Source organism: Microtus oregoni, unplaced genomic scaffold, assembly GCF_018167655.1.
Source record: "Microtus oregoni isolate MIOR12 unplaced genomic scaffold, Mior012 000068F_ref0000429, whole genome shotgun sequence".
Taxonomy (NCBI): domain Eukaryota; kingdom Metazoa; phylum Chordata; class Mammalia; order Rodentia; family Cricetidae; genus Microtus; species Microtus oregoni.
Window position 1 is genome coordinate 4,525,655 of NW_024543975.1, and position 22,584 is coordinate 4,548,238.

At 35.4% G+C, this 22,584-nt stretch overlaps 1 protein-coding gene across 3 annotated transcripts in view; it reads left to right on the forward strand.

Annotated features, from left to right (window-relative positions):
• The window catches only part of Lrrc4c (leucine rich repeat containing 4C), a 1,344,378-nt gene that overhangs the window by 557,280 nt on the left and 764,514 nt on the right, over positions 1-22,584 (forward strand). For all 3 annotated transcript variants that reach the window (XM_041641254.1, XM_041641256.1, XM_041641255.1), the window contains one exon: positions 5,998-6,086. The gene's annotated coding sequence lies outside the window, so the exon portion shown is untranslated. The remainder of the gene's footprint in view (positions 1-5,997; positions 6,087-22,584) is intronic.

The window sequence follows — 22,584 nt, forward strand, 5'->3', positions numbered from 1 at the left end:
AAAAGAGGTGAATTGTAAAGGGACTTCTAAATTACATTTGATATAATATTTTTTTGGAATTATTTATTCAGAAAAGTTAGTCACACATGAACAGGGGTCTGCAGCCTAGCCTTTTTTTTCCCTCAAGTTTCCTTGTATGAGGGAAACAAATTGGTTTCAAAATTTGAACTCTTTTCCTTACGTGCAGTTAGCATTATTAAACTTCAAAGTATCAGGGGTAGCTAGGTGCATACTGCCTCATTTTTTTGTTGATGTAGTTGCTAATTTCCCACAGCTACTAATTTACAGTCCTAATTACAGTGATTCATTAATGTGTGGAAATGCATGGGTGAGTGAACAAATAAAAACATCTATTCCATTTTCGCCATTCATCCATTACAGTAAGTTCATTTCTGAAGAAAAAACGGAGTACTTAAGAATGAAATACAAACAGACAGATGTGCCATGATTTTAGTTGTTTGAAAAAGAAGTAATGATTTGAAAATGATTTTTGGAAGTTACTTATAATAAATATTGGGAAGATAATTTTGTCCTTTTTTACTTAAGCACCAATACTAAAGAATGTCTTTGAATTTCAGAAATGTCATTTTAGCAGCCATTTTTAAAATTGAACCTCATTCACGATTCAAATCATAAACACTTTTGTAAAGAACATTAATCTTCCATATTATATTATCATTCAGTTTTTATACCATAATCTTACATATCATGGACCTCCTTTCTTTTTCCTTTACCTAATCCTTACGAACAGACAAAGCATATATACACTATTTTTAACTTAGCTTTTTTCATTTTTCTATAACTTTACACAAGTATGCAAACACCATTTTCATACTTAATAATTTGCTGAATTGTCCTAGTCCTGCATGACCACCTAACCTCTCCATTTCAATAGAGTTATATAATTTTGCTAGTTCCTGGTTGTTAAATAAAAGCATGCATTTGCAAGTTAGAATCATTACACTGGAGTATTCAGTAATCTGAGAAGTTGGAATGCATACATTTAAATAATTACCCCCTGTTTAAGTGCAAAGACATGGAAAGTAGAGCAGTCATGAGAATCAGAGCTACTTTGTTAGAATAATGGTGGATTTCAGGTAAGCATTTTAGAGTTGTGATTTTAATCTTGTCATCTAAGAACAAATACACAACTCCCCTTTGACTTTGTTTGCATAAATATGTCTTTGCATTTTTAGTAATTCTGTGTTGATTTACCTGAAAAACAAAATATCTTAATTGCTCAAGCTAACGAGTGAAATTTCCAACTAATCTAGACACACAGACACATGATGATTCTTTCAAAATGCTTCCCAGTAATTAACCCAGGCCATAGCCTGTGCCCAGCCCATACTATCTGCTTCTGTGGTCATGAGAGGAAGGCTGATGGTTTGTAAGTAATTTCTTTTTTTTTTTTTAATTTTTTTTTATTGAGAAAAGGAGAAAAAAACATAAACAAAAAACAAGTTTCCACCTCCTCCCAGCCTCCCATTTTCCTCCCCCTCCTCCCACCCTTCTCCCCCTTCCCCACCCTTCTCCCCCTCCCCCCACTCCTCTCCCACTCCCTCTCCAGTCCACAGAGCAGTCTGGGTTCCCTGCCCTGTGGTAAGTCCTAGGTCCTCCCCCCTCCGTCCATATCTAGGAAGGTGAACATCCAAACTGTAAGTAATTTCTAAGACCACAGTTCTCTAAACTGTCCCTGAGTTTGCCATGAAGCAGGGTGAAATATCTGACAAATTCTCTCACTCTTCCTTCAGACCTCTTCAGTGTGACAGTTTAGAATTGTTGTGGGGCTCACACCCAAATGGAGAAAGGTCAGAGGGAGATTAGGTATTCCTTCTGCCAGAATGGTTGTATATCAGAAGAAAACAAACTGTCAGAACTGGAGGAAGAAACAACCCTGCTCATCCTTCTTTATCAGTTTCTGCCAATGTATAATGGCAACTAAGAGAACATTCTCAAGTGATCCTTTTAAAGTGAAGCCAGGCAGAGAGTCCTCAGATTAGATTGATTCTTGTCATTAGTATTTTATTATAGTGAATTACTGCAGTCACTCTGCAACATTTCAAGATCTCAGTTCACCAAAGTGATTACAGACAAAATGAGTTGCTGGGAAGACTCAGAGTTCTCAAACCAGTAATTTTAGTAAAGAAACTAACTTTGCAAAGGTTTGCCAGAATTTTAGATACTTTTTTTGGAAGTCACTATTAGTCTTCTAAATATTCTGAGAATTTTTTATGAGATCTGACATATTTGGCTTTTTGGAATGCTTGTTGATTCAAGACTATATATATGTTATTGTAATAAAATTTGTTTTTGTAATAACAAGGCCATCTAGGGGAGCACATGTAAATTTCAATCATAGTTGAAGAAAGTCCATTGACTGAAGTCATGAAGAAGACAAGAGTTTTTATAGATCAGGGATAAGGTATTTCCCAATGGGACATTTGGCAGACAAACAGTTGGGGTGACAGAAGCAGAACATCAGCATGTCAAGTTGTTTACAACAACCCCCTGGGGGAAAAAAAACACAATTTTAAAGTGGTCAGAACAACTTTTTAAAACAAAGACATGATGTTTCCTGAAACAGGCAATACAGAACCATTTGTAGTTAAGCTTTATAGGTGGGTCATAACCAAATTCTTCAGAAACTCATTTAATTTTAAATAGGAGTGAATTTTTTTTAACTATTCTATGACTTTGAAGCCTAAGATGGAGGCAGGCTGGTTTATCATATTCTTAGTATACCTCTCACCTCTGATGTACATATTGACTATTCTCTTAATTCCTACTTTTACATTTTTAAATGGAAATGATGATGAGCATCCTAATTCTACTGTAACGTTTAAAAATTAAGTACTTGCAGCACATCTATCTAAGACCTTCTGGCTTTCATAGTTTCCATTGAGAAATCAGGTATAATTCTGATAGGTTTACCTTTATATTTACTTGACCTTTTTCCTTTGTAGCTCTCAATATTCTTTCTTTATTCTGTATGTTTTATGTTTTGATTATTTTATGGCAAGGGGATGTTTTGTTTTTTGTTTTGTTTTTGATCCAGTCTATTTGGTGTTCTGTAAGCTTCTTGTACCTTCATAGGAGTATCCTTCTTTATTTTGGGAAAGTTTTCTTCTATAATTTTGTTGAATATATTTTTCTGGGTCTTTGAGCTGGAATTCTTCTTCTTCTTCTACCCCTATTATTCTTAGGTTTGGTCTTTTCATGGTATCACAAATTTCCTGGCTGTTTTGTGTTATGAATTTGTTGAATTTGCTGTTTTCTTTGATCAATAAGTCTATTTCCTCTATTGTATCCTCAGTGCCTGTGATTCTTTCTTCTATCTCTTGTATTCTGTTGGTTATACTTGTCTCTGTAGTTCTTGTTTATTTACCCAGATTTTCCATATTCAGCCATCTTTCGGTTTGTGTTTTCTTCATTACCTCCATTTTGGTTTTCGAGTCTTGAACTGTTTCCTTTACTTGTTTGATTGCTCTTTCTCGATTTTCTTGGGTATCTTTGAGGGATTTATTAATTTCTTCTAACTTTTTCTTTGTCTTCTCCTAGTATTAATAAAGTAATAATAAAAAAGAATTAAGTAATAATAAATGGAAAGAGATTAGAGTACAATCTATGATATAACTATACAGATCGCTATAGTACATATTCTTGTTAATTTTAATAGACTATTTAATGTGGGATTCTCCTCTGTGTGCTGTGAATATGTTTTACTGGAATTGGTCAATAAAGAAGGACTTCCCATACCATTTCCCCTTTTTCTTTCTAAATGAAAAGGAAGATTTTATTAACCAGTGGCAATAAAACAATCACAGCATAAGTCACCTCCCACATCAGTTACTATCACTATAGTTTTCTAGATCAGGATCTATAACTCAGAAGGATGTTGTGTATCTAAAAAATTCTAGGGCAGAACAGTGCCCTAGAATCTAGTTTTTACCAGAAAAAAAATAAGTAATTTATTCAGTGATTTGAAGATGTAAACTACCCAGTATCTTTTTTTTTTCCTTTCCAATAAGATACTATTTGTCTCCAGCAGATAGGGCTGGGGACACTATATTGTAACAACAACAACAAAAAAAAAGATGGTAATAAAGGGGAAGGACCAAGTTTTCTCTTTATACATCTGACATTAAAGAAGATGTAAGAGTACTAAATTCTCAATGCAAAATCATCTATCAATTGCTTAGAAGTCTAATGACTTCTTTTCATCAACTTAATTTAGTTAATTCTCAGACACATGGGAGAGATAATTTAAGTCACTGGAGGCATAGCAGTGAAAACAAAACAACAAACAAACAAACACAAAAATGCAAATATTTAAGAAACTTTCTTGCCTAAGGGAAAGAAAAGAGTAATTCTAAGTCTATTGGTGGGGAAGGTGTTTTAAATGGTCATGAGTGCCTTGAATAAAACTTGTAGTGTTTATAGGAATAGGCAATTCAGGGTTTTCCATTTCTAAATGTAACAAGAAGGTTGACTACAGAAAATCAGGTATAGAAAGGAAACAGTTCTCCTGACTTAGGGAAAGAACATGTTAGAGAAAACAAACAGCAGAGGCCTTAAACAGGCACAAGCCTAGGATTTTCCAGCAGCTGCTAGGAATCCTTATTCTGAAAGAAGAGTGCCAAGGTTGAGAGTCTGTGTAGTAACCTGAGCAGGATCCTGTAGGGTTTTGATATCCTATTAGGGCTTCCTACACAAAAGGAGAAAGGAAATAGAAAAATAAGACTTCAGCACAATAAAACTAGAGAATCCTTAAAGTAGTTTGAAGCTCTATTTATTAAGACTAAAGGAAAAATCATAGTTGTATCTTTGATACATTTAAAAAATAGGACAAATGTATATGTTTAACACACTTGGTTTGTAGGATACTGATTAGTTTTCATTAAAATGATAAAAATGTGTCACCTGAAAAAAAGAAATTTCAGTTGAGGACTTGCATAGATTTAATTTTATGTGTGCATGTCTTTGGGCATTTTCTCGAATGCTAATTGATGTAGGATAGATAAGCCCCTGAGGGTAGTCAGTCCCTAGGCAGGTGGGTCTAAACTGAAGGAAATGAGTTGAACAAGAAATAGTCTGTCATCAGAATGTCAGCCACTGAGCAGTTCACTCTAACAAGAAAGTAAAGACAGAGGTGACTGACAATACGACCAGATGGGACATGAAAACCGGACAGGATGGTTTTCTATATACAAGTGAAAACTTTTTAATTGGAACCGACTTTCCAATCTATGATATGCAAAATCTACCACTACTATTTAAATGGCTGATTTGCTCTATTGTTACAATTTTAATAGATGTATTATTACCAGAATTGCTTGCAATATAAATAACAAGAGAATTGCTATCCTACTGTATCTTAAGTCAAACAATGTTAACACCATTTACCTAATTTCCAGTCATCACTCTTCTCTTTTCCTGTGCACTCTATGTTTAGATGAGAAAAACATTTATAGAAATGTAGATGAGCTGCATATTAATTTCTATAGGTAGCTTCAGGAAGAGAAGGAGGTTTGGAGGGATCGTGGGAGGGAGACAAAGTTTGATGTGTAGTAAATGGGAATATGAAGAAAAGAAGAATGGGATTTCAGGTCAAAGAACAGAACAAGTGGCAAGATGAGTGACAACTGAGCCTTGTTTAAGAATGAGGAGTGAGTTCAATTGACAAATACACAGTAGTCAAGGGAAGGAAGGAGTAAACACTGCATATACTGTTTCCTTCATGAGAAAATATTGTTCAATAATCCAGTAAAAAGACTTGAAAAGACATTTTTTTTTCCAGAACCAAGTATTATGAATGTCTGGAAACAGTCCCAAGTATAGCTTACATTATATAGAAGGAGAATAAGAGAAAGAGGGAGAGAGAAATTGATCATCCCAGGTTACTTCATTAGGTAGGCTATAATTTGAAGTAATTTTGCTCAAGTTTTCTAGCTTCATTAACAGTAATGCCATGTTTTAACTTACTCTTTTTCCTAGAAATGATTCTCTTCATTGCAAGGCTGCATGGTCACCCAGAAGGAGCAGAGTCCAGCAAGGCAGAAGTTCTGCTGACACTCTAAATTCGTGTGAGTCCAACTTCAACAACATGTTTAAGACATAAAGAAGAATTTGCCTGGTGTGATTTGCATAGAGCCTTGGAAAGGAAGTTGTTTGAGGAATTACTTGGTTATTTGGTGTATGTAGAGCTTGTTCCTAGTGGGTTCATTGGGACTGCAAACACCTATACAGAAAACTTTGAAGCAGAGTTTCTTCCACAGATAGGGATTAAGTTGCTACTCCTAGGATGAAAACGAACAAGTCTCAACAAACAAACCAGCCTTCTTTCACTTAACCATCCTCTTGAGTTTTTTTTTTTAATTCTTATTTATTCTTCTCTTACAGAATACAGCTCAACCACAGCTTTCTCTCTTTCAGTTCCTCCAAGTCTACTCCCCAGGTCGACTTCCCCACTCCCCAGGAAAAAGCAGGCCTCCCAGGGGGATATCAACGGAATTTGGCACAATAAGATTCACTAACACTTGGCACAAATACTAGCATCCAAGCTGCAGGAGGCAACCCAGTAGGAGGAAACAGGGCCCTAGATCAGGTAAAAGAGTCAGAGACACCCCCCACTCCTTCTGCCCAAGACACCAAGCCAACAATCATAACATTCATGAAGAAAACTCAGCATAGACCTATGCAGGTTCCACTATTGTCCCTTCAATCTCTATGAGCCCTCATGAGCTCGGTTTGATTCCTTGGGCCAGACTTTCCTAGTGTCTTTGATCCTTCAAGCTCCCCAAAACCCTCCTTCTTTCCCTCTTCCCCAGGTCCCCCCCCCCCGACTGGGGAACAGACAGGTTGAATATCTCCAATCTGAGCTTTCTCTCTGCCTAATGTTTGGCTGTTGGTCTCTGCATACACTCCCATCATATGTCTAGATTAGGCACCTCTATGATTGTAGAAGACATTATTAAGAGTCACTTCATTGACTTTGTTTCTTTTTCTTTTTTTTTTTTTTTTTGGTAGTTGTATTTGGTTTTACCCTAGGTAGAATCTAGGTCTCTGGGCTATCCAGCTTCCAGTTACTGGTAATCCAGAGAGTGTCAGGCATGTATGGGTTCTCAGGGCACAGGCCTGAAATTAGACCATCTGTTGGTTGACTACCCCTCTAAGTTCAGTACCATCATTGTCTTGAAGGCAGGACAGATTGACTATAGGTTAAAGGTTTTGTAACTGGGTTGGTGTCCTGGTCCCACCAGTGGTTGCCTTGACAGCTTACAGAAAATGAATGGTTCAGACTCTGAATCTTCCATTACTAGGAGTCTTCAATAGAACCTTCTTCATAGATTGCAAGAAGATTCCACTGTACTATGTTTCCACATTTAATACCAAATGCCTTCAAGTTATAGTCTTCTCTCCCCAAACTCTCTCCTTTCATTTTTTTCCCTTCAGCTGACCCACCATATTCTCATCTCCACCTGCCCCTAGTCTACCCACAAAATTTATTCTATTTCCCTTCCCAAGGAGATCCACATCTCTCCCACCCTAGAGTTCTTGTTACTTAGCCTCTCTGGGTCTGTGGTTTGTAGCTTGATTATCATTTACTTAAGAGTTAATATGCACTTATAAGTGAGTACATAAAAATTTTGCCTTTCAGGTTGTAGATGACCACATTTAGAGTGAGTTTTTTAGGCCCATCCATCCATTTGCATGCACTGAGTAATACACCATTGTGTAAATATATTACATTTTCTTTATCTATTCTTCAGTTGAGGGACATCTAGATTGTTTCCAGATTCTGGTTATTGCAAACAAAGTTGCTATAAACATAGTTGAGCAAGTTTCCTTGTGGTAGGATGTAGTGTCTTATAAGTGTGTGCCCAAAACTAGTATAATTGGTTCTTGAGGCAGATTGCCAATTTTCTTAGGAACCACCCATATTGTTTAAACTAACAAATTAGTGTCTCTTGTGAATTAACATTTGCCTAAAGATCTGACAAGTTTCTTTCTCAGTATATGATCAAGTCATGAGAAGGAATGACTTTATTTTGTTTGGTATATATTTCTATCTTGTAACATGGTATGCAAACTGGCAAAGACTAGCCTAGGTGTTGGTGCACATCTATAATCCTAATACTCGAGAAGCAGAGACAGAAAGATTGCTGCAAGTTCAAGGCCAGCCTGTGTTAAGTCCTGTGTTTTCAAGTAGCCCAGGCTAGAGTGTAAGACCACAGTTTTAGTTGTTTTTTGTCTTTCATGCTCTCTACTTTGGGATTGAAATTTTGCTTAAAGCACTGTTTAAATTGTGCTCAACAATGTAGCCATCCGTAAGATATTTTTCCCTTTATTATTCAACTGAGAGCAATGTTTCAAATTTTCTCCTATTTGCTTTATCATAATTTATCCTGCTCACTTCTTCTCCATCTCAGTCCTTTAAGGTCAGGGCAATTACTTGGTTATTTTGTTAGCCTCACTAACTCTAGGCTAAGAACTTCAGGCAGGTTTTATTTATTAAAATAAAAACGAAATGTCACTACAGCCCTGGGTTTGATATTCCAAAACTCAGCAATGACCATTCCTAAGGATTTCCTGTAGCTGCATGCATGTGATAAGACCCATGGATACGAGTTTCTTCACCATACACCTCTTCCAGGCTTTTGCCTTGAAATGATCAAGCAAATCCATAATGATTCTTTGGTGGATTGAAGGTCAAATTATTTTTTAAAATTAACAATTCAGTTTTTCCTTAGCTGTAACATTATAGATACAGAAGCAGTTTGTTTAAAACAACTATGTTGGAATTAATTTGTATTTTTCTGCAGCAAAATTTTAGAATGCAAACTCTCTTTATACCCACTATTTAGGCCACATTATTGAATGTTGCTCCCTCGCATAGGCCACTCTCTCCCAGGTGGACATTTGCAAAGAAGAATTAATTCCTAAAGCATAGGCACAGTTTGTTAGCAGCAAAGATACAATCCCGTAAGTGCTATTAGGAAACGATATTGTTCTGCAAACATCATGGATCATATACTTACACAAACTAGCGTGGGATAACCAAGACTTGCTACCTAGAAAGAGTATCTTTTTTATCTTTAAAAACATCTTAATAATAATTTAAAAATTAACAAATACAGAAATGTAGACAATAAATAGTCAGGTCTTTTTCAAGGTCAGGATCAGCAGTGTCTCCAAGTAGCTGTTTTTCCATGCAAGGTCATGGGGGCTTGTGAAAACTCAACGATGTGTGCCTGTCCCATCTTGACTGGAGGTCAGAGAGTTTGAGCTTATTTTTGCTCTTTCAAAGTTGTTGACAACAAATGTAGCTACAAACAAGACATTCTAAACTAGGGTGTGGTTAATTAGTATTTTGAGTATAGATGTGGCTCTGCTCCACCTGCACCAAAGGTCAGAGAATTCAAGTCTATTCCTTTTATCATGTTAGTGAAGTCTGTTGCTTCTCTCCTCCCATTCTGTGGTGAAGTATATAAACATGTGGAAAATAAACACGGACAGATTCATTATTCACTGAATTTCCCTCCTGATGCTGTTCTGTGTTTCTGTCTTTTATTTCTTTCATATCTCTGTTCCATTTGAATTAATAATTCTAATCTTCATGCTCCTATCCTGGAACATACAGTTTTCATCGAGGACAGTCTTCTACAGGGGCTTAAACTTCTCAGAGCTGCCATTTCCTATGATAGCAATGTATTTCTAGAAACCCCTGAAGGGTCTGCCTGAGACGATAATAGTCACCTTAAATATATATGGAAGGGATATGCTCTATAAACCTGACAGAGAGTATTATTTAATATATATGTAAGCCTGTCATGTAGCTTTTCAGTATCACAATTGTGTGCACTCTACACTTTAATATAGAGCAGGAGAGTAGTAAATAACTTTGCTGAAATGAGTTCTTCATCAGATTATCTTATTGTTCCACCAATTCTCAGAAATTTGATATGCTATCTTTCTTCACAGTTCTTTAACTGGCATCATGCTGATTGGAATTCGGTAAAATTGTAATTACTAGTAGTGATTATCAAATTAGGTGTAACAATTTAAAATAAAAACAAGAATTTATCTCTTAAAACTGATTACGATCTAGGGAAAGTGAGAAGCCAGTAGTGCATTAGTTTGTTTACTGTTTTCTTCTATATGCTTAAGTTGACCATTAAACAAGCATGAGAGTTGGGACTATGGAAGTTTGTAGCAGGTGAACTTCTGTCTATTATTTCTATAAGTGGTTAGCGTCATGTGACTCTGAATCTTCCTGGAGAGTCAACTGTAATTTTCAGTCATTTCATTCATCTTCTTCAAAGGTGTTTGAATTTAGTAGATTAATATGGCCATGAGTTAACCCTTTTAAACCTGATGTTCTGAGAAGGGAATTAGTGTGAGATGTATACACCTTTACCATAAATATGACTGTCTGTGTTGGTGGTGGTACTTTTCAGCAGTTCAGAAAGTTATTTCACTAATTCGCAGATGGTTTTCATTTGTAAAGAAGAGATGTCTAAAACCAATAGAATTAGATGTCTGTCATCTGTACAGAACTCAAATAAAAAAAACATACTTGGTTATTAATTGCACAATTAGGCTTTGAACACGTTTTTATTGTTTATGTTAGAAAATATAATTCTTGAGATTAACCTTAACTCTGAAGGAGATAATACAACCACCCACGGACAACATTTTAGGCTTTTCAATTTGGCTGTATCTATGGAGTTGTTGAGGAATTATAACTATGTGAACTGGACAATTGGGAGGGGAATTTTTCATAAAACTAGCAGAGAAGAATTTTAAAATTGTGTGTCATCTTAAAGTTATTGCTTTTTAAATCTAGTGTACAATCTTATACTTCATCTTAGATTTTTTTTTTTTTTGGTGAAGACTGCTAACACTAGAGGAAGTATTTTGTGTGTTACCTGTTATTATACAATAGAGTAGATATTCAATTCAGGGTAAAAATTAGAAATTGCTTACTTCATAGTGGTATTCTAAGATGTACCTACTTCCTGATTTTGAATCATTAATTCTAGATTTACAATTTGTCCAAATAGTTCTCAACCTATGTTTGAGCCACATTTTATAACATCGCACAATTATTTAAGTTTCAGTAGGCATTTCTTTTATATAATAGAGAAAACAGCATGGGCTATTATTTGTTAATATTTTAGTTGCTGAGATTAGATCGCTAGACAGTGTGGACATTGGTGACTTGATGTGTGCAGGTGTGTATATGAATGTGTTTGTACTTATGGGTGTATACTTTTATATATATGTGCATGTGTGATGGTGGAAGTCACAAAATAATCCCACACTAGTTCAGAATTATGATTAATAAAGTGTTATTTGTTTAAGGGAGAATTACATATCACTGTCCTATATAACAGTCCTCTGCAAGAATGGGGATCAGGAACAGAGTCTAGCAGCCAAAAGCAAGAACCAGAAACAAGAGAATGAGCACATGCTTCAAAGCTGCATTTATAAGAGCCCATGCCCAAGTGTACTGGTATCTTAAAGGCTATTGGCTGAAGGAGTGGAAGGAACCCTCACAGAATCATATCTTAAATGTTATTGGCTGAAGGAGCCAAATGTGCTCACATAGCACCTACCTCTTTTGTTTAAATAAGAGTTCCAAACTCAATACAAAACTATATATACTAGAAACAGATATAAGATGAGAATTACAACCAGAACAAACAATATTAAGCAAGGAAGGCATGCTAAATGTTTTAATAAACATTCTATCCTAAGAAATCTAAGTCTTGAATTGGTTAGACCATAAGAGGGTGGTAACTATGACTATCTAATCTTCAACCCCATCAAAAGCCTGAGAAGGGAAATAATATTCCTTGAGTATACATTGTGTACAATAAAACGGCTTCCAAAGCAAGTAATATATGACAAAGACAATTAGCTACCTGAGCAATCTCCCAAAGTCTCATTTGTAATACTGAAGCGACCAACTTTGGCTAAGGCCTAGCATAACTAACAGGCCATTTTCAGAGGCAGGAAAATTTTCAAAACCTTCTTATCCTGTCTTAACAAGTTTTGACAGCCTTTTTCCTTGTGTCCTGCTTATCCATTTCTGGATACCATGTACTTTGTCAGTGGTTGAGGTATGGGCAGTTCCTTGCCTAAAGGCCAAATGTGCCAAGAAGAAAACAAACTCCAAGTGAGTGTCTTTGGTAATCAACATGCTCTCGGGAGTAGATTGGTGCTGTAAGGAACAATCAAGTCTTCTGTCAGCAGAAGGCTACGTTATTTAAGTGCCATGTTTTACAGATTTTGAAGTGGTTGAAGATTACCTATCTAGACAGACTATAATCTCTATGAATCTAAAGAAACTAATTGATCTGACTGTATATACAACAAATTGAACAACTATTGACATATAATATTTAATACATGTATAACTTAAAGACTAAAACTTCATGTAAGAATATGAAATAATCTGTAAACAAATGAGCAACAAATGAGGACAATGACCTCAAAATGTAAACAATGTATAAGTGTCTTGATCAGAGGTAGGAATAATATATAATACAATATGAAAATATATTCTAAAAGTTGTATCAATATACAAAATGTCTTAAGCAGAGGTATAGGCATATATATATATATACATATATATATATATTCTGACAGAATGACTTTGCATAGGTCTACAAATATTGTAAACAGAAATAACAAATATAATTTAAATTTCTATCAATATACAAAAAATTATACCAATGTAAATTATCCATAAATAATAGCTCACAAATGTTCACTCTGTTACGCACTGTTATTATCCCTTTTTTTTTAAAAAAAAGACAAACATAGCTTTTACCCCAACCCTCTATAATATTATAATATAATAATAATCAACATCCTTTAAATGGTATCCCCAACCCTGAAAACAAACTTTTTTGGGATGGGGACATTATCGTTTAGAATTGCTTCCTGCTGTCATGAGGGTGATATTTCTTTTAATAAGATCCTGCAAAAGTAAAGTGAAGGTAAAGTTTCAAAATTACTGTCTAATATAGTTGAAAATGTTTTCTAAGCAGTTGATGGTTGTGTGTGTGTGTGTGTGTGTGTGTGTGTGAGAGAGAGAGAGAGAGAGAGAGAGAGAGAGAGAGAGAGAGTTCTTAGTTGTAGTTCTGTCCAGAATGTCATGAGTAGGTGTACCATTTCAGCAGCTGGTAGCCCAAAAACCACTTTTACAGTAGTGTTTTCAGCATCATAATGTCATCTCAACCAGGTGGCGTTGTTGTGGGGCCCCCTCCTCTTCCTGGCAACTTCAAAGATTACTTCAGAAAAAGGATCTGTAGGAAAATCTACTGTTCATCAGGGAAAACTTAAACATTATTCATAGAGACATCTATTCAATAAAGAATATGATATAGACAAAATAGACATGGGAGAAAGTAAATTTTTTCCTAAAGTCTTCCTTCTGTCCCATACCAGATGACTCTTGATATAAGACAGAAATTCTGAATGTACCTTTTAACAACAAGCTTGGATTTAGAGAAGTACAGAGCCATCGTCCAACTCCAAAACCAGCTGAATAAATATATGTTTAGATGTATGTGTATCTAGTACTTGATCTTATAATTCATATTGCTTATTCTAGATGATCATTAGTGGATAGTTATATTTCCTTCTGTCAACATTCAAACATCCAGCGTCTCTTAATTTTTTGAAGATGAGTATTTTCCTATAAAGATAAGAGCAGAACCCTGACCAAACCTTGTATGCTTTCTTTACCATCTGTATGGTCGTCACTGCTGTGGATGAGCTGTCATTTCTGTTTTTCAAGAGGTTTCTCCTTTTTCAAAGTGATTTTTTATTAATTTTTATGGTATCCATAGTTTTTCTTCTTCTGTTGAAACAAGAGCAAAACCCATTTTCTAATGTACCATATCTCCTGTTTTCCATTATGAGGTCAACACATCCTTGAAATAAATTGGTTGATTCAATTCAGAAGTTTTTTCCATTAACTAATTCCTCTCTGCTGCTGTTATTCCTTTCTCATTAGTGCTAAGAAAATTCAGGGTTAATAAAGCATTATGCAATCTACTTCTAGGGGTATTTTCCATCCCTTTCTGTTTGCTCAGGATGTCCTTTATAGTATGATTTAACTTTCAATAACTGCCTGACCTGTAGGATTATTTGGTATACCTGTAATGTGTTTTATATTATAATAAACAAAAAAATCATTTCATTTTCTTAGATACATATGCTGGACCATTATCTGTCTTTATTTGTGCAAGAATGCCCATGATGGCCATAACTTCTAAGAAATGCATGATTACTGAACCAGCCTTTTCCAAACTCAAGGCAGTTGCCCATTGAAAACCTCAGTGCGTATTTATGTTGTGGTACACATATTTTAATTTACCAAATTCTTCAAAGTGGAACAGATCCATCTGCCAGATTTCATTCCTTTGAGTACCCTTTGGGTTACTCCCTGCACACAATGATGTTTGGTTATAGAAAGAGCAAGTAGGACAACTCGTTATAATCTCCTTAGTTTGTTGCCATGTAATAGAAAACTCTTTCTTTAAACTTTTGTTATTAATATGATATATTTTTATAAAATTCAGAGGTCTTCCTACAACACACTCCCAACTAATAATTGATCAATTTCTGCATTACCTTGTGCTAGAGGGCCTGGCAGACCTGTGGGATTAGATGTATGTTAGGTTTATAGGACAAAGCCTGCTCCTGATTATGTCTTTCACCTGGATGAAAAATGAAGTCAAGTCTGTGTCATCTGATATAAATTCAACATTTTCAATATGAAGACAACTCTTTCTGCATATTGTAAATCAGTAACTATACTGAGAGGTTCTTTAAAATACCTTAGTACCATAAGAATAGCATATAATTCTGTTTTCTAGACAGAACTATAAAGACTTTGTTCTACCTTACTTAATTCATCTGATTTGTAACCTACTTTGCTGATTTATTTCTATCAGTATATATGGGCTCCAGTTATTGGTACATCATGTATAATTTGGGGAAGAATCCAAGAAGTTCTCTTCATAGGGTTAAGTCTATCACTTTTGGGATAATTGCAATTAATTTCTTTCAAAAAATTAGCACAAACCCTTTGCCAGAATTCATTGTCTTCCCATAACGTTTTAATTTTATCTGCAGTAAAAGGCACTATAAACTCTGCTGGGTCCATATCTGTTAAATGACAAAGTATCAATTTTCTTTTATAATTAATTCAGAAACATTTTCCACATAGTTTTTAATTTTTTACTTTGTTTATGTGGTAAAGAAATCGATTCTAAGATAATATCATCCCTCTGCATTAAAATTCCTGTAGGAGAAATTCTCGAATATGACTAAAATACAATTAAGATTTGGATTCAACCTCTCCACATGTGCCTCCTGTAATTTCTCCTCAACAATCATCAGTGTTTTTCTGCTTCAGTTGTTAATTCTCTGGGACTATTTAAGTTGTTATCACCATCTAAAGTTTTATTCAAATGAACTATTAGATCAGATGTTATCCCAACAGTCAGTCATAGACTGGAGATGTCTCCCAATAATCTTGGTAAGTCATTAAGAGTCCACAACTGATCTTTCTTAATTTTTGCCTTTTGTGTTCTAACTTTCTGCAAACCTAGATAACTAACAGTATCTCCTCTTGAATGTTTTCAGGAGCAATTTGTAATCTCCATTTAGGTGAAACTTTCTTTACTGCTTCAAACATTCTTTCTAAAGTATCTGCGTTTGCATCAGATAACAAAATGTAATGGTAAATTATGTATTATTTTCAATGGCTGGCTGACAAAGTATTGGCATAGGGTAGGGGTACTGAGCATTCCTTGTGGGAGAACGGTCCATTGATATCTCCTAGTAAGCTGGGACTTGTTATGAGTAGGCACTCTGAAGACAAACTTTTCTCTATCCTTTTCTTGTAAAGGTATAGTGAAGAAACAATCCTTTAAATCAATAACAATGAGAGGCCATCACTTTGGTAACAGAAAAGGCAGAGGATTTCCAGATTGTAAAGGGCCCATATGTTGAATAACCTTGTTGATAGTTCTAAGACATCTCACTATTTTCCAGATTTCTTTTTAACAACAAAAACAGGAGAATTCCAAGGGCTGATAGATTCTTCAATATGTCAAGCATCTTTTTGATCTTGTACCAGCTGTTTCTAAAGCCTTCAGCTTTTCTTCAGCTAGAGGCCACTGTTTTACCCACATTGTTTCTCAGTTAACCATTTTAAATGCAGAACCATTAGTATCTCTGAAAGTTTATCAATTGCTTTGTGTTCTTGTACAGCCTGAATGGCAGGTTACCATTGTCTGTAATATCTTCTTATATTTTCCCCAGAAACATAAGTTTTGGGGGCTGCAGGAATGTTAATCTGAATATTCCAGTTCTGCAATATGTTACAACCCTGCAAATTCACTCTAATATTAATTACATATGGCCTCAATCTTCCTCTATGTCTTTCTAGTCCTAGGCATTCAACCCATCTCATGCTTCATTTTACCTGAGATAGGTTTGTAATTCCTAGGAACCGAACATCTACCTCTTGATGAGGCCAATTCAGATGCCAAGATTCTGGAGTAATGATACTTGCATCCACATCAGTGTCTAGTAATCCTTCAATAAAAATGGCATTTATGCACACTTTTAGCTTATGTCTTTGATCATTTATAGAAATCTGATGAATATATGTTTCCTATGTCTTCCTGGAAGTTTTGATTCAACCTCCACATTTATTCCTTCTTTCATAATGGTATTGTTTCTTACAGTAGGCAATAGATTTTTAAAATTTTTATGGTGAGACATGTTATCCACTGTAACTGGGAATGATGGGACCATGATCATCATGGGGGCCTTCAAAAGGTCCCACAGAGCATTTCCCAATGGTATCGGGTAGCCTCAACTATCTTTTGTTGACCTACATTCATTGGTCCAATGTCAGCCTTTGCCACACCTCCTACATATACCGGGAGGCTAAGTCCTTCTATTTTTGCCACTCCCAGAAGAAACATTATTCCAAGGAATTCCTTGTTTATAATCCCTTCTCAGATGTCCCATTATACCACAATTAAAACATTTGGTATTTTACTGTCTCCTCTTACCATTGGAAGTTGATTCTCCTACCCAAGTTTCAGTACCATGGTCAAAGTGTCTTGACATTCCTTTTATTAAAGACCCATTCATCCATGGGTGCTGATCTGATCTTTCAAGGCCCAAGAATCTGTTTGCATTCTAAGTTGACATTCTCATAAGCCAAAGATTCAAATATCACACGTCTAGCTTCTCGGTCAGTTATCTCAATTTGTACAGTCTTGGTTAGTCTTTGTAAAATATTATTAAAAGGTTCTCTCTGATCCTGTTTAACCCTAAGATATGACTCAACTTTTCTTTGTAATTCTTGAATCCTGCCCCAAGCCTTTAAAGCTGCTGTGCTACATAGGGACAAGAGCTTTATCCTGAGGTTCAGAGTAAAGTCCCTAACCTAGAATTTGATCTGGGGAAATCTCAAGTCCTTTTGCTTTTTCCTGTTGCTCTGAAATTTTTGTTTCTTTTTTAAAATAACACCTCCAAAGCACCTGCAGTCCACTTTATAGGACTGCTGAGAGTAACTGAGTCAAGTCTTATGGCATTGCTGTGTTACCGGAAGCACATGTTTTGACCATTTCTCTAACAAAGGACAAATGTAATCTGTAAGTTACAATTGCTTGTATAATTACCTTTAGGTCAATCATATGTATGGGCTCCCATGTATATTCTTGGACAATCTTAGGGTATTTGGTGCCAGATACTCTTTCTGATGTTATCATCAGAAAGGCAGGCAGAACTCTGAGGAAGTTATCACAGAGGTTTTTACATACTGATGAGGCTAAAGTTTGTCTTTGTACCTTTTGTCCCTGGTTATCAAATTCAATAAGTTCCTCAGTCTATTCAAATCTATTTACCACTGCCTTTTGTAAAGTCTGGATCTCCTGTCCAGTGTTCTATTCTAATGCCCTCATTGAGGATTCCAAAGTATGAAGTCTGTCCAGTAGATATAATGTCTCATCCTTGGAAATAATCTTCATAGCATGCATATTATCTTCCTGGAGATACATTCTATCAGTCAATCTATCATACCCCTTTGACAGAGTCTGATTTAATACACTCAACAGTATGAATTCTCTCAAGTAATTTTCAGCACCCTCTGTCAATGACTGTTTTTGTGTGTGTGTGTCAAATTGGCTGTAACCTCCAGAGTACTGAATTTTCCTTTTAGTAAATTACTATCTGTACCATTTTTCAAAGTACCTCATTTGGCTGAGTTTTGTTAGTTAAATTATTTGTATCCTTCTTCGAAATTCTGACTTCTCCATTTAGATGATTGGTATCAGTCTGTACCATTTCTAAAAGTGCATCATTCTTGGTCCTATGATCAAACCACATTCTTAAGGAAAAAATATTGAGGGCAAAACTAATCCCCAGAATCAAAAATAATGATGTAAGAGGGAAATCATATAACTGTTGCAAAACCTCATACCTGGTGTAAGTAAAGAGGCTATTGAAACCTTGAAAGGTTAAATTGTCCATAATAATTTTTACCTGTGGTTTAGTTAGCTGAAGTCGGTGCAATAACTGTTACCTGCCAGTAGGTGTCACAGCACACATAGAGCCACACAGCTGGTTTAAATTCGATTTTTAGCATTCACTGCTAAAAGATATACTCAGATTAAAAACATTTATTTAATATAAATCACAAACTGTGTGCTCTCCAGATATCCCTGATTGGTTGGTGGCAACACAAGCACTAGAAGAGCAAATGCAGATAAATTGTTAGACGCCATGGAACAGCTGGCTAAGACTGGGAAGCCAAAGTCTCATCTGAGTTTCTGCAGTGTGCACTAGTAGAAAGTGAGCTGTGGGGTGTGTGGGGAATTGAAGCCACTACGAGGCATGTAAATAGCAAATATAAAGAACCACAGTCGATCAAGAGTTTATAGCTGCATTTATAGTATAAGAGACCATGCCCAAGTGGGCTGGTATCTTAAAGGTTATTGGCTGAAGGAGCAGAATGTGCTCCTACAACACATGTGTGTACATACATGTTTGTGTGTATTTGTATGTATGTTGTACATGTTTGTGTATCTATATATGTCTACCTGTGTGTGTATATTACTAAAGTACATTTATGTGTATGTTTGTATATGAGTGTCATTGTACATATTATGTTGTATGTATATTGCACATATGTGCCCATTTTCATATGAGTATGTATGTTTGTGTCTACACGTGTGTTTTTGTAAGTATGTGTGTGAAAGTATATGAGAAAATCTCAGGAATCTAAAAGGATCACCATAGTTAAGTCACCTAGCAATAGAGGATACAGAACCTGAACTGGCCATCTCTTGTGCCTAGTTACCAATAGAAGAACTAGGACAGCATCCCAATCACATAATCTTTTACTTACATTCTGTCTTACCTATGATATGTGCTGGGGTAAAGATGACACAGAGCCAACCAATGACTAGTCCGGCCTGAGACCCAGAGCTCACAGAAGCTGAACCAACAACCAGGTATCCTGCATGAGACAGATCTATGCCCTTTTCATACATGTGACAGTTGAGTAGCTTGGTCTTCTTGTAGAATTCCTAACAGTGAGAGCAGGAGTTGTTGCTGATTCGTTTGCTGACTTTGGGGACCCTACACCTTACTGGTTGCCTTACCCAGCCTTGATACAAAGCAAGGTCCTACTACAACTTAATATGCTGTTGTCCATATCCATGGGAGGCTTGCCTTTTCTGAATAAAAAAGACTGAGGAGTTGAAACACAGTGGGGGCAGAGGAAAGTTTGGGGAAGTGACTGGAAAAACAGGATGTAGGGGAAACTGTGGTTAGGTTATAGAATAAATAAATATTAAAGAAAAGAAAGCACATATATTTGTATTTATGTTTGTATGTGCGTCATTGTACATAGGCCCAGTATACATATACATTGTATAAGTATATGTGTGTGTCTACATGTATTATGTATGTGTGAAAGTATATATATTCATATATATGTTTGTATATGTATGTCATTGTAATATATACAATGGACATATACTATATATAATATATATACACGTGTGCCTACAAGAATGCATGTGTATATAAGTTTTTGAAAGAACATATATATATATATATATTTGTTTGTGTGTCATTAACACACAAATGGGCACACTCTTGAGCGTGCGCACGAACACACACACACACAAACACATTCTCCTCTCAGTAATTCCACTAAACCCGAGTTCTATAGGGAACTCTGAAGTTAATTATATGTCAATTGCATGTCACTAAGTACTTAGCACTTAAATGCAAAACACCAATTATTGTAATAATAGAAATTACATTTTAGTCAATATGCTCTTTGCTTTGAATCCATTTGTGACTCCAGAAAAGGCTTTAATAACATGTTAGGGGTAAAAATCATCCATCTGAAGAATAAACTTAAAAGAAAGTCTGGCTGTACTTCATTCAAATAAACCAGGTACAGAATTGCCGCAGATTATATACTCCATGGCAGCACAACACATATTATGTTGCGACTGGGTTTCTTGACATTTTAAAATGTTTCTGCTGTTTTTAAATTGGCACTATACATTATTGCCAACAATCAATAAAACATTTATTCCATTTATTAGATTTACTTATATGTATGAAAATGTATATATGTGTGGGCATGTGTGTGACCCGACATACATGTGGCTGCACCAACACGAGTTTCTGAAGTCCCATGATTGAACAAGATCATCAGTGTTTTAACAAGTGTTTTTACCTACTGTGCCCTCTCATAGAGCCTACACATTTTCTTTTCTCATGTAAGGATATTGATTTCACTTTTATCTAAAATTAGCCTACATTATTGAATGATTTCTTCTTTGTTAATAACCTACTCATTTTGTGAAATAAGAAAACACATTTGATGCCCTTAAGAGTTAGAGCCAGTGTATCCATACCTGCAAAACACAAACAAGTTTTGTTTAGATGTTGTCATGATGGGTTATCTCAATTTTCATTCAGCAATTCATTCTACAATCTTGCAAACTAATAACATATCATAAGATTTATCTGATTTTCTTTACAGACTTCTATACTGACTTTTTAAGCTAATATTATAGAGTTGAAACAAACACAGCTATACGTTGTGAAAATTACTCAGGATAAGCATGTGTTGTCTGAGGGTTCTGTCTTGCCTGGTTCCCACAGTCATTAAGTCCCAAAGATATCAGAGAGGTTTACATAAGTTATAAACTGATTGGCCTAGTAACTCAGGCTTCTTATTAACTCTTATATCTTATATTAGTCCATGTTTCTTGTCTGTCTTAACTACGTGGATTGGTACCTTTTTTAGTGAGGCAGTCACATCTTGCTTCCTCTGAAGCTGGTTCATGACTGCAAAGTAGCTTTTCCTTTTCTCAAAATTCTTATTGCTCTACTTCTCCTTCCTGCCTGGCTACTAGCCAATCAGCATTTTTTTTTTAAGATACAATTCACAGGGTACAAACCATTGTTCCACAATAAGCATGGATATCATTCTGTGTATAGCCTTTATTATGTTAGTACAATCAGTTTAACAGTAAAGTATCAGCATAACATGTCCACATAATTAATCGTTTTACATTCTACCAGAATTCTCATGTGTTTATCCTGCTCCAGAAGAGTGTTTCTGTACATTGCCATATAGTTACAAGGCAGATAGATAGCAAATGTTGATCTGTGATTATTTTAATTTGTTCTTTCAGCCATAATAAGTGCTCATTTTTTGTACATTTATTATCTTAATTTTGCAGTTTAAAACTGTCAGTTTTGTCGTTGGTTGAATTGTAGTAAGAAGTGACTTTCATAAGGTACAATACAGAGCTCAGAGGGGAAGAGAATGTGACATTCTTGCTGTCATTGTGGTCTCCTGCACGCTGGATAGTTATTTCTTCCTCTGGAGGTATGTGATAAACTTGGCCTCTAGACTGAATGCCAAAGAAAACATACAATTAAGTCAAAGTCAAGTCTGGCTGCTTCTTGGCATTATGTTGACTAAAAGGAAAACAAATAAAAATTGTGACTTTTTGTGTTTTATTAAACTATCTGTTAGCAGATAATATCGATACTATTTTCCTCCTATATTAATTTTTTTAGAATTTCAAAATTAGTGCTGTATTTATATTATTTTACTTACCCTCTCCCTCCTACAACTCCTCTCAAGTCTCCACCACTCCTGAACAAAGTCATGACTACCCCTTTAATTATTATTGTATGCAAAAATGTGTGAACACATATAAATGCATAAATATGTATATATAATATACATACTACAAATATATAAATATATTCTGTTGAGTCAATTTAGGTTAATTTGGGTGTCTAAATATCTATGTGTATGTGGCTGACTTTCCTAGGCTTTGACTACCCTATCACGGGGTGGATATCAATATTTTAATAACAAAGTTATGATCAAAATATTCTACAATTATGGGGGTATCATTGAACATCAGTATGTTTTATATTTAAGCTAGTGAAGTAAGAATGTACTCATAAACCTTGATTTAAATAATTTTAAAT